A 13,724-nucleotide genomic window follows, 5' to 3' on the forward strand; every position below is an offset into this window, starting at 1 on the left:
GAAAGCTACATCTTTTCTGTTTTACATTTAGCAAAAACAACCTTAAGAAAAGTTAATAAAATAAAGGTAAAAAAAAACAGTTGTAAAAGGCGAAGAACTGACAAGCAGAAAATTATAAACAATATTCTTATAAACCATAGCACTCACTGAACACTTTTATAAAAACACGAATAATGTGTTGAACAAAAGGTAAAAGGATTAGAGATAAGGCTTTATATGTATATATCTAAGTTTTGATATATGCGGATATATCCAAGTGTTTTTTCATCACTAATCGATCATTTATAGTAATGTTGTTTTATCAAATTAGTACCGTTCTTCTTTCTTCTCTCAATAGTCAATAACATATCAAAGATTACCATTAGTTAGATGTTTAATTATAATAATGCATCACGTGACTTATAATATTCTGTGAGTTTAGCTTATCGTATATGACTCTTAAGATCATTAATATGTTATGCTGCACCTTAAATCTAAATCACGCAAACAGACGGATATTTTTCTAAATATTTTTACTTTTAGTAAACTTAGGTACATTACATATTAAAACTTACGTATATATACGTATATAGTAAAACCTAAGTATATTATATAGTAAAATTTGGGTATATACACATATAACAAATCTTAGATGCATACATATAGAAGTACATATTATATTGTAGAATTTGGGTATGTACGCATATAATAAAACTATACAATATATAGGTGTATATATAGCAAATCTTACTAAACTGGACCATAATGTAGTGTAATTCTGGAAATTTCTTTTTCTAAGCATCACATTTTAAATTTTCAACTATATTTATATACAAATACACAACCACAAAATAAATAAACTGTCATCAACTGAAAATGGGCGAACATTTTACCACCATAAACCAGAGACGAACAATAAAATTATATTCACACATTACACCACAAAAAGTAAGATAAATTATAACCATTGCAGAGCACTGTAAGGTGTATAATTTCAGAAAGTTAACTTAGCACCGAAAAATTGTTGGGATTTCTTGTCTCTCTAATTATCTTTCAAGCGCAGGGGAAAAATTGGTTGTGAAAAACAGCTGAACAAAGGATAAAGCCTAGTAGCCTTTTACTCTAACGTTAAAACTACCGTTCATTCCTATAAAGAGTATGATGAAATCACCTAAAAATAACCCATATATAAGGATTTAAAGTTTTAAACTTATGTAAATATACTGCCAAAATTGTAAAGTCGTAATATATTATCCTGCTATATAGTACGATGGAAAACAAATTAATCACCCAACCAGAACTATACTTAGGTCATGTTGCATGATATCTATTATATATTGTTAAATACAAGTCAGGTAAAGTAGGAATAGGCTAGCTACTTGATGTTAGTCACTCAGGCTTGATTTACTGCTTTATTAGTTGTTACTATAAAAAAACTACACCTGTGAAAGGAATAACGTTTTAAGAAAGTGAAAATTAAATAAATATATAGATCAAACGTTTTCTTTTTTGTTAAACTATTGAATTCATCCAAGAAAAAAGCTTATAAAGTTGACAGATTCGCTCACTTGAAACATCTTATAAATGAATTTAGTTTGAGTTTTTTAATCACCGTAGTTTCTTTTATTTTGACATATTGTTCGTTGCTAGCACAACATATTATGACAAAGTTCTTTTTATCAGCAGTTCCATCACATTTCTGATTAAGTTGAAATTCAAAAGAAAAACATTCTCTGAGAAAAAAGAAGTATTTTTACATATTAAATATAGCACGACGTTTTAACAATGAAATTCACATGCTTTTAAATCTGAGGCTTGATTCGCAATTTCCTGGTTGCGGGTTCGAATCCTGTCACCGAACATGCTATCCTTTTCATCAGTGTGGCTTTATAATATGACAGTCAATCCCACTATTCGTTGGTAAAGAATAGTGCAAGAGTTGATTGTGGGTAATGTTATCTAGCTGCCTTCCCTCTAGTTTATCACTTCTAAATTAAGGACGACTAAATAATATGTAAGTCCAAATATATACAAACAATAATGTGCAGCATCTCTGGAACCAGGACTTCACTGAATTTCTAAGTTACTTGGGTAAATTTAATAAAGTGTTTGTATTAAACCTGAATTATTAATAGAAACTAAATCGTCCATATACGAGAGGTAAATTTAAAGTTTACAGTGTTACATTGTTGTTTCACAACTAAAAATTCATTATAAAATCAATGTAGATTAACAGCATATGTAAAATAATAGTCGCCCATGGGTTTCAATTTGTTGCACAACACGTTTTTATTGAAAACAATATAGTATCAAACATAAAGTAACTAACCAAGCTGTCACAATGATATTTAGTGAAGTTAGAGTTTGATAATTTAGTATGGTCTCTCATAACAAATCTTTTAATAAACAGAAACTTCTAACCAAATCAGTTAAAGCTATTTTAGTTTATAAAGTGGTAAAGTCAAAAAATAATAAAGAAGAAGTACTTACTGTTTTCTAGAACCGTATTATTATTATAAATAATAAAAAATCTCATTAAATATATAACCAATAAATCTGAATTTAGCTCGTACTTTGTGTAATTTTGGATTACATAAGGCATAAGGAAATGGAAGCTTAAAAATGTTTATCAACCCTAAATATTTATTCACTTACAAACTTGAAGCCCCCCCCCCAATGACCTAGCGGTATGTCTGCGGACTTACAACGCTAGAATCCGGGTTTCGATACCCGTGGTGAGCAGAGCACAGATAGCCCTTTGTGTAGCTTTGTGCATTATACAAATAGAAACAAACAAACTTGAAATAAGTTAATGATAATATTATCCATTTTAGATTGCATTTAAAAGAAATATGATCAGTATTAATTTGATTTATAAGAATTTAATAATAAAACTTTTTACAAATGAAACCAATATTATTTTCTGCTTTATCAATAGATGTCATAATGAATTGTTTGAAGTCTATATTTTTCCTTTTTAAATGAAATATCTGTAAATAATTTACATTTAGATGATAATAATTCCAATATGGCCCGGTAAATATTAATATAAACCTACAAGATATTCTGGTTTTACTCCTTGTACCTCTGTTTTTTCATATATAAACCTACAAGACATTCTGGTTTTACCCCTTGTCCCTCTGTTTTCCATATATAAACCCACAAGACATTCTGGTTTTACTACTTGCACCTCTGTTTTTCATATATAAACCAACAAGACATTCTGGTTTTACTACTTGTCCAGCTGTTTTTTCACATATAAACCTACAAGACATTCTGGTTTTACCCCTTGTCCCTCTGTTTTTCATATATAAACCCACAAGTCATTCTGGTTTTACTCCTTGTCCAGCTGTTTTTTTTTCCACATATAAACCTACAAAACTCTAACAGAGAGCTATAGCATTGGATATAATCTTATGGAAATATCTTCAGTAACATCTTTGTGACTTCTTACAGTAAATTAAAATATAAGAGATACTGGACGTTAGTTCCCACATTTATATCTGACAAAGACGATCCACGACTGTTTCCAGTTTTTTCTTGACCAATGAACAGCTAATTATGTGCTGTTATACTATTTAGTTGTAATGTAAAACTCTACAGTTAAACATTAAATCATATTTTTTCATTTCTTTTTTTCGCAAAATCATCTGACAAAGTTCACTAGACGGCCGGTCTAAAAAATAATATGACTAAACGCTGATTTAGAAGTTAAAACATATGAAACTTGTGCGTTATAAATATTTAGCAATTATTGTCTCTATCGTTCTTCCTTGTTTTATTGTTCTACTGCGTTGTAAGATCATGGTTTTGACTTTTTCCTTAAGTTGTACGCACAATATTTTAGTAAAATTAGCTTGGACGGTTGCGAACTCGTTCAGGATGTAGCGTCATTTCAGATGCAGTGTCCGTTGTTTGTGTTTAGTGTTTTGGTGTTACACTGGTTGGAGTGAAGTTGTGTGATGGTGATTATTTTATTTTCTATGGATCCTTAAAAACGTTTAAATAATGGCGAGTTCCCAGTGATCGTGTGGTCTTTTCACTTGACATTGAAGAGTAGTCCTTTAACAGATGTGACTGTGCAAGGCTTTAGATCGAATAGGGTAGTGCATGAGCTTCGTTACTCTTTTCTGTCATACTAAAACAGCATTATTGTAGGGTGGCGTGTGTGGAGTCGTTTGTCCATTTTTTTTTCATGCGAGTTTTGGTTGTTACGTCCCTCTTTTGTAGAATGAATCAATAGTTTCGTGTCCAGGATGTTGTAAAATGTCGTGCTTAACAACACTTTCTTAAGTTTCCTCATAAATCTTTCTGCATGAGCATTAGCTCTGAGATAATACGTTTTTTTTTAATGTTGGAAAGCCTCATGTATTGAATGGTGATCCTTTATCCACTTTTAATACACGAGGTATACCGTAATTTAGGCTTAATATAACAGCTTTTGCTGACGTGGATGTTACAGTTTCGACGACAGGATACCGTGAGATTACAAGCGAGTATTTTCCCGTCGATACCGAGCTCTGTCCACGGTTCACTAGGAAATGTTAACATCGCTCATAACGGTGTGGTGAACTACTAGACCTTTGATGAAAACAAGACATTTTGAGAGTTGGTCTTCCATGAGCTTTTCTAGTTGGAAAAACCATACTTTTTTTCAGAGAATTTTATTTGTTTTGACAATACCTTGGCGACCTTGTTTTAATATACGCTGTACTAGAGATATGAAAATGCATGCACGTTTCAAACTGTTGTCATATGCTTTAGATAAAATTAATTCGTCTTGTATTTTTAGGTATTATTGGAGTTTTGATGACACACTATGCTTATAAATGCCTATTGACTATAATAACTGATTGTAGTGTCTGTCTTTTGTTGTTTCCTGCGTGGTTTCCTCAAGTGTCATGATTTTGTGGGTAAGTTTTCTGCAATATATTGTAAGTATTCTGTGAAGTCAAACATTTGTTTCATCCATTTCATTTTTCACTATCATATAGGTCTAGCTTATCTCTCTTTGTTTAACTTCTGTTCAGGGTTACTGACGAGGAGTGGAATTCTCCGAAACTAGTATAACCTAGTAACACACGTTGATCAAAGTGTAGATTGAACTGGACCTTTCTTGAACCTAGACTTAAACAATATTCGAAATACTGACTTTATTTATTATATCTGCTATTGTACGGCTTTATAATGTGAAGAACTGAATAGTGGCCAATGACACTTTTTCTTCGCTTCACCTATCCAGTGTGTAGGTTTTTCTCATAGTGACTATAAAGTATGTTTGATGCATATTCTGTGACTGGCCGTATGTAGGTTTTATATATTTTGAGTGTATTTTGTGTGGATGTGCCCTGCTTTTCGCCAGTTAGACTCCTAACCTACGTAAAGTTTTATACTTTATTATTTGTACATTTTCTGACCGTGTAAGTTTCGAATCGTAGGTGATACCTAAGAATTTAGTTGATTTATTGTTGTTGTTTGTTTTAGAGCAAAGCCACATCGGAATATCTGCAGCGTCCACTTCGGGGAATCGAACCTCGGATTTCAGCGTTGTAATTCCGTAGGCTTACCGCTGTCCACTGATTTGGCTACCCGGAGAAGAGTCCCATCTAAATATAGATTGTTAGTTTGTTTACTGGTTTTATAGATTTTGTGAATAAGATTGCTTGTGTTTTAGACACAATGTTTTGTAATCTGCCATATATTGCAGTATTCAATTACTGTATTAAGTAGTGAATGCAGCTATGAAGGAGATAGGGGAACTCTTCCAAATAATCTCATCCTCAATAAACCGTGAAGTGAAACTGAAATGTGTGTCTATTAACGGCATATTGCTTACATACTTGATAAATAAGATAAGGCTATCTACCCCACCCTGGGACACACCTGCCTCTGGAGTAAAATATTCTGAGTTGGTGCCCTCACACTTTTCTATTCTTCATAAAGTTTGATAATCAGTAAATAATACCGCACGCTAGTTCCAACTCTGACACCTTAAACCATTATTATCGATATCGAAAATCAGGCGACAGTGCATTAAGTTTTTGTTAAAGCTATCTAATATGGTTTCAGTTAGTCTAACTGAATGATCTGTGGTCTGCCTGAATTTTCTGAAACCATTCTGAACTTGGGGTAATTTTCAGGTGCTTTCCGAGACCTTGGAAAGCCTGTTTTTTATTATACGTTTCCAGAATTTTATCCAAACAACTGGTCAGTTTAATTGGGCGATACTTTTCAGGTTTATTCCCTCTTTCAGGTGTTTTCCAAGACTGTGGAAAGCCTGTTTTTTATTATACGTTTCCAGAATTTTATCCAAACAACTGGTCAGTTTGATTGGACGATACTTTTCAGGTTTATTCCCTCCTTCAGGAACATAAGAATATTTGCTTGCTTCCAAGAGGGAGGTATGTATCCCAATTTAAAAGGTAGATTAAACATGGTTGTTAAGTGTTTCATCAATGTCTGAGTGCCTTTTTTGAACAAAAATGTCTGTAAGCGATCAGGACCTGGAGCTTTGTTTTTCACGTGTGTGAAAGTTAGTGTGATCGTGATCGGTTTACTAGCCTGATCGACTACAGGATCTTCACTTTGGATATAAACATTCTTTATATGTAGTGGGAATCAAAATGTATACAGTTCATGCTCAGTTTTGACATTATTGTTGACTTTATTAAAAAGTAGGCGTTCATTTTTTGATATTGTGGTGTATATATATGATTGTGTGTTATTATGTTATATATCTATGTGTATTGTTACAGTGAGATCTACAAACATAAATTAGTTGATGCAACCAATTAATACTGGTTTCTTTTCAATTCTTTCAACCCGAAAATTGGTTAACATAACCAATATTACTGTAAGCAATTATACTGGCTGGCTTTTTAAACAACTTGTTTTTGCAGTGTGGATATTGTTAATAGTGGTTTTAGTGTTGTGTGAGCAAGAATGGTCATGCACTTATTTGCATATGTATATATTCTTATCGTTAAAAATAGAGTTTTATCTTCGTCTTTTGTGTTGTGGATATTGTTAACAGTGGTTTTAATGCTGTGTAAACAAAAATGACAATGTCTGTTTGTCTGTATATATGTATGTATTCTTGTGGTTAAAAGTCAAATTTTTATCTTTGTCGTTTGTGTTGTCGATATTGTTAATAGTGGTTTTAGTGTTGAGTAAGCAAGAATGATCATGTCTCTTTGTTTGTATATAACGACAAAAACAGTTAAAACCGCATAGACAACTAAAATATCAAATTTAAATAATAAGTTGAACAAACGCCAAATTTTTTATACTTCTGTCTAAAGAAGGATGACGCTTCGAGCTGGCCGACGAAGAGCGAAGATTGTTCAACCTATTATTTAATTTTGTTTGGTTATATATGTATGTATTGTAGTGTTAAAGGTAGAATTTTTATCTTTGTCTTTTGTGTTGTGGATATGGTTAATACTGGTTTTAGTGTTGTGCGAACAAGAATGATCATCTCTATTTGTCATATTATTGTGGTTAGTGGTGAATAATTTTACATTCGGTGTTTAGAGAATTCATTTTTTCTTAACCTATTTGTATCTAATTACATAAAATATCTGTGTAAAGAATATGGAATATTTAACTTAGTACTGTTATTTAGCTTATTTGTAAACAAAAATGTCGTTCTATTTTCAGTATCAACACAGATATATATACGTTATTTCCCGAATTATCACAGATATGTATTACGAGAGTTTTGATTCATTTTTATCGGACTCTTGGTTTTTGGTAGTCTACTGAATTTTTTCTCGAAAAAACATTTTTGTCCATAAAGTTCTCAATTCTGACTTTCTGTGCTCATGCTCATGTTTTTATAAATTATCCATTCTAAGTATTAATTGTTATGTCTTTTCTAGCTTAGGTAATGTTTTATCACTAAATTTTTATTTAATTTTTTTTTAATAATTTGATTTATAGAAACTAATAATTAATCTTCCAGTTGTATTGTAAACACTGCCACTCATAAACGACGAGTTTTCGTTGTTCTGTTTCTTTGTTTGTTATGGACTTCGCGCAAAGCTACACGAGGGCTATCTGCGCTAGCAGTCCCTAATTTAGCAGTGTAAGACTAGAGAGAAGGCAGCTAGTCATCACCACCCACCCCCAACTCTTGGGCTACTCTTTTACCAACGAATATTGGGATTGACCGTCATATTATAACTCCTTCACTTCTGAAAGTGTGAGCATATTTAATGACTAGAGTCGAACCCGCGACCCGCAGATTGCGAGTTGAGCGCCCTAACCACCTGGCCATGCCGGGCCATCGTTGTTCTGACATTTCCCATACAGTTAACCCTCGTAACTTTTAAACTTTTATAAGGTTAACACAGTTATTTTAGTAAGTAAAATATTTAATGCACATTTTTTATATGTACCTCACATTCTACATGTTTTGTTTTATCTAGATTTTTAAATGTTATTATATAGTGATATATCGAGTATAATATATATATATATATATTATATACTGGATTTATTACTAAGCTTTTATCTTGTTCCCACTTTTGCTTTGTATTTAGTATTTTACTTGTATTGAAACACCATTCTAACTCTGTTACTGACACTGTATTGTCATTGACTAAATAGGAGTGATATCTTGCCCACGTGACATTCAAACTTGGATACACCATTAATTGTTAACTATCTCTCTGTAAGTATTATATTTATACTAGCGTATAGCCCAGCAAAAATAACGGGTCAAGTATTACCATCTCCACCCAATAGTATACCCTAATCTCACATTTCATAGTAAATTCAAATAATTATATTTTGCGAAATCAAGCTTGACCAACAAAGAGGCACGGAAGTGCCGTCGAGACAGTCAAACGTCGGTAAATTCCTTTGTGAGCCAATCAAAATTAAGATCATTCATGAATTAATTCGTGGCGTTATTCATAGCATAATTATTGGTAAAATTCAATTAGATTAACAACTTCTAATATATGGAAAAGCCAGTGCGTTTTGGTAACACTACGTTCTAAGAATTGGCTTTTATGTTATATTGTTTATCAACAAAAGTATAACCTAATATTGTTGTTAGTCTATGTACTCAAAGTGTAAAATGAAATGTATAGATAATGAAACTGGAAAAATATTTATTGGTTTCTCAATTTAGAATCTTCGTTGATTAAAGAGGTTTGTTTCTTTATTAAATATATTGGTGATATAACAGAAAATAGATTAATTCAGAAACGATTTAAGTTTAAAATTGAATCGATATTTTTACTTTAATAATAAATTTTATGCACTTGGTTCTAGGCTATGTGATTCCACACTATGTATTTATGTTAGGCTTATTATACCAACACTCTCTACACTTATAAGGTTTCACGACACTCACCCCTCATTGCCTCCTTGCACCCCGTCACTAAAATAATAATGGACAGATAGTAATCAACTATTCTATCTGGATAAATGCATTTTGTCTTTTATGACTCTTCCTATTTCGAGAAAACAAGATGAATCAAGCGTGACGTGATGTGACACACACTGGCTTTTATATAGGATAGATATCTAATTATTTGCTGTGTGAGGCACTGGACTTCATCGAAGGCATAATTTGAAGCGTCGGTTTTAAATAAAGTTTTTCCTGGACTTTACTCTTTTTTTTTACTGCACATAACTATGAATTCGGTAAAGAAGATTGACTTGTATGTATTCTTCTGTGACTTTTTCTACTCCAATAACTTTGGAGATTCCACTTCTACTACAGGATGGAATTACACGCATTCATCTGGCTTGTCCGTACCTGGCATATGAATGACTTGAAAGTTGTATGGTTGTAGTCGAAGTTGCCAGGATTAAATCCATGCAGATGATCAGGATCTAGGGTAGTGAAAATGAGTTGTAAGGCTTTGTAGTCTGTCATCAGCTTGAACGGCATTTATTGAGGTAGAGCTGCTAATGTCCACATGCATACTATGGCAAAAGCTTCCTTTCTCTCTCTCTGTGAATTTATATTTTCTACATCATTGATTGCTCTGTTCAAATACGCAAAAATTTTATCTTCTCTGTTTGATACATTCCTCTGCATTAAGATGACTTCTAGTCCAATAGGACAGGAGTCAACATGTACTTGTGTGAGTAGAAATAAGGTCAAAATATGTCATTACATTGTCACCCATAAGTCGCTGTTTTAACATTCTTGTGTTCTCTTGTTCATATTCATTGTTTTTGTCAACTCACACAGCAGATATGTGATGTTTACAAGGCCTAACATATTTGACACTTGAGAAGCAGTGAGTGTAAATTCAGTTTCTTTAATAACTCTTATCTTTTAAGCATCAGGAGAGAAAAAATGTCATCTTTCAAGAGTGCGTACCCAAAGTATTGGAGTGGAGATTTAGTAAACTTGCACTTCCTTGTCGAAGAATTATTCTCTCGTGGTCTTTCGAATACGACTTCGAATGCGCTGTCGTGCCAGAAATACCATCTAAGACTTGGCGTGTGGCGTTTTAAACATTTCTGTAGCTGATGATATCACGAAGATTAATCTGGTATATCCCCTGAGACCTATGTGAGTAGAGAAAGTGGTAATGTAAGGACTCTTGAGTGGTAGTTCTAGCTGGTGATATCCTATTTTCAAATATAATCTTGAAAAACTTGAGCTCTGTTCAAATGTTGTATTATGTTATGAATCAATGGGGTGATATGTACTCTCATTCAATGGATTGATTTGACAGGTTTATATATAGATATACCTTAGTCTTTCCTGAGTTTTAAGGCTTGGTCCGTCTATCTGTTCTATATTTCTTTGGATTTTTAGCGAAGTCAAATCTTTTCTACATGTTTTTAATGTTGAATGAAATTCGCCTGTGGAGTCGAAATTACTGGATTTCTATTTTTTTCTCTCTCAAGTTCAACTTGGAAGAGTCTTTGAGTTTTCTGTTCCAGAGGAAATATCTAGAAACTCTGAACTTTTGTTTATCAAAGTTGCTGTTTCTTGTCTCATACGGCGCCCTTGCCGGTGGTAGGATGCATTGTTGTTTGTTATTAAGAACAAAACACTCAATGGGCTATCTGTGCTGTGCCCACCGCGGGTATCGAAGCCCGATTTGTAGAGTTATAGGCTATCAGACTGACTGCTGAGCCACCGAGGATGGGGAATACAATTTTTATAGGTAAAAGCCCTAGTGCAGATGCCGTTGCGAAACTCAAAAGCGATCCATGCTGGCATTTTGTGATTTAAAGCATTACTTTAGAGATCGTTTTTGTGTTACACTGTCACTTGGAAATATCCAGCTTGTGATATTGGATTTCTTGAGCTAAAAGCATAGACTTTTAACATTGACTTATGGAGTATGGGGTATGGATGTAATTTGTTGTAATCTATAGGTCAATAATTTCAACTGTTGCACCACTGTCCAGTAGGTCTTAAGTTCGAATTTCTAACATACTGATTTTCTTCGGGGCTGTTTTTTTTCTCTCTGTAGTTCACGGAGACGACTTTTCAGGTTCCGGAAAGTGTCCTCTCATGCTATGCCGTATGAACCAAATTTTGGTAATCCTACTCATTTACGTCCCTTCTGTGGAATGTCCACAATTATGACACAGGTTTCCTGGCGCTGGATAAGGTCATTATTCGTGGGGGTATTATTTGCCCACGTACACATACACACACACCTTTCCCGGAAAGTTTTGATGTAGTTTAATAAGTTTTTACTTTTTTGTGTGACCTGTTTTATTTTTGCCTCATTGCAGTTTTCTAGCATTATTTTATTCTGTTGATCTCGTGATTGTCGTTCTTATCTTTCTGTGCTAACCGGTTGTTGTTCCAATACATTTAGTTATTTCATTTTCTAAGAGCACATTAACAGTAAGCTGAGATTCTTATGAGGCTGTGTTGAGGTGCAGTATTGACGAAACTTGTAGACTCCAAACTTTGTATTTATTTGAATAACGAACAAGGCTGTAACTGTAGCATAACTGTTAACACCTTCCCTGTCTGTTAAAATTTCAAAGTTGTCGTGTGTCGCTGGTTTTGCATTATGCAAGTAACATGACGTTTTCTTTTTTTTTCTCAAAAGTCTAATGTTACAAAGAAGTTTTCAAAGAGTCTTTAACCACTTCGTCCATTGTTGTCCTAATGATGTAGTATCAGAGTCCATTGTCCTAATGATGTAGTATCAGAGTCCACTTCAGATGATGAAAGGGCTAGAGTGGTGACCATTTTGGTACTACAAGTTTTCAGCACTAACTGTGGTGTAATAATTTTAAGTTTTTCTTTGCTTGTTTCCTTCTTGTTTTACTCGTCAACAGTTGTAACGTCTTCCTACAGTGAATTGAATACATGAAATACAGGTGGGCCGCAACCTTCCTGGACTGTTTTGGACTTTCGAATAATGCTAACTACACACTTAAACATGCGGAACAAGACACATACTGATTATTTGGCTATAATCTGAAACTCTACAACTATACCCTATAACTTCAATTTGGTTGGGGTATATGTAATATTATGAGATATATTTTATAATCTGTTTAAACAATCGAGAGTCCCTGATGATGGACAATAAGATTCACTGAAAGTACGAAATGTTTTCAGAGGTTGTTTTTTTTTAGAAACTTGATTTTTGCTTTTAGGGCCTGTAATCATTGCCTAATCTTAGTGGCCACAAATACATTGTGCATATATACAAATGTGAAATTCTAAAATATTAATCAGTGACAAACTTAAAGTTGTTTTTATTAAAAATAAATTAAATAAATAATATTTTAATGATTTTAAACATATAATTTTTAATTTGAATAGATACAAATCTTAACAGAAACCTCAGTTTTAATGTACTGACAGATGTACTCGTGTGATGCACGGCGAGTGGTTCATGAAAGCTGGTTTTGTTTGTTTTTTTCGAAATATGCCAGTGGCTTTATAAAGACTGAAAGAACATAAGAATGAAATTATTCATGTTCAATGGGCTTGATTGTTTAAATAACATCTTTTTTTCTATTTTATTTTATCAAAAAAGCAAAAAGTAACATGTGATTTAAAAACATCTCACTTAATATAAGTGAGTCTATCAGGAAAGTATTTATAAATTATGTGCAAAACTGAAATCCCTCAAATGACTGAGTGGATTAGAAAATAAAATGCAATTGAAGAATCAATGTTTTATCAGTTATGAACATAAAGAATGTTTCTATTTTTGTCCTAATTATGCCAGTAATGAGTGAAAGTAAATAGACTGTATGTACGCCACATTTAATGAAAGAAGAAACTGGAAAAATCTCTACTAACTTATACTTAACTATAACTGAAGCTATGAAATATATGTATTTTAAAATGAAAATAACTTCTTGTCACATCCCGAATCATTCCTAATTGATTAAACCATACAAGTACAAAATCCTAGGAGGAGTTAGAGGACAAACTTTTTTCCAAATTATAATTGGATTGTAATATTAAAAAGCTTTAATAAAAATTAAGATTTAACGGACAATTAAAAAAATCATTATGTTCTGTTCCTTAGCAAGCCTAAATTATATAAACAAATCATTTTTCGTTTGGTAAACATGCTTCGTCAAACCTCGATATCTATAAATATATAAAACAGAATTGTCCGTCTATCTAGTGTTATAAGCTGCTGTGAGAAACTAGATAAATTTCAATGAAATTTGATAGAGGAGTTCAAGTGGATTCGAGTTGAAATTGCCACGAATGAATGTTCAACGAAGCAAGGAGGCCAGTAGAAGACACATGAAGCCGACGACAAACGAATATG

Source organism: Limulus polyphemus, unplaced genomic scaffold (genome assembly GCF_000517525.1).
Source record: "Limulus polyphemus unplaced genomic scaffold, Limulus_polyphemus-2.1.2 Scaffold179, whole genome shotgun sequence".
Taxonomy (NCBI): Eukaryota; Metazoa; Arthropoda; class Merostomata; order Xiphosura; family Limulidae; genus Limulus; species Limulus polyphemus.